Below are 586 nucleotides of genomic sequence, written 5' to 3'. Positions count from 1 at the left end.
TATATATATATATATATATATATATATATATATATATATATATATGTATGTAGCATTAAGTTACACAGAAACTGTACTGTTCCTCTTCATCTAGTTCATCGCTGCTTTAATTATATTTTATTGTTAATTTTATGATTATATACGTGTGTGATTTCACGATTGTATATTATTTATCATTACTGTTATTGATCCTGCTATAGTCGTATATGTATATATATATATGTATTTTTACGTGCACTTGATTTATCGTATCGGTATTTTATTGATATTTTATAGGCTTATTTAATGTAAGGATATTTGTAATTATATTATATTTTGTGGTGGAAAAATATTTATTGAATATATATATACTACTGTGTCCAAAAAGTAAGACCAGTTTTTATTTATTTCAAAAAATATTTATTTATTCTTCCAAATCTATTTCGTCGCCTTCAAAGTAATCCCCTCCCGACACAATACACTTATGCCAACGTATTTTCCACTCCTCGAAACAAGAATTAAAGTCGCCTTCCGGGATGGCTTTCAGAGGGCGTAGCGATTCACGTTGTATCTCTTCTATCGTCTCAAAACGATTTCCCCGCAGAGG

This window comes from Odontomachus brunneus, unplaced genomic scaffold, assembly GCF_010583005.1.
Source record: "Odontomachus brunneus isolate Ranch 3 - 2012 unplaced genomic scaffold, Obru_v1 Obru_scaffold_252, whole genome shotgun sequence".
Classification (NCBI taxonomy): domain Eukaryota; kingdom Metazoa; phylum Arthropoda; class Insecta; order Hymenoptera; family Formicidae; genus Odontomachus; species Odontomachus brunneus.
This window is presented reverse-complemented; position numbering follows the sequence as displayed.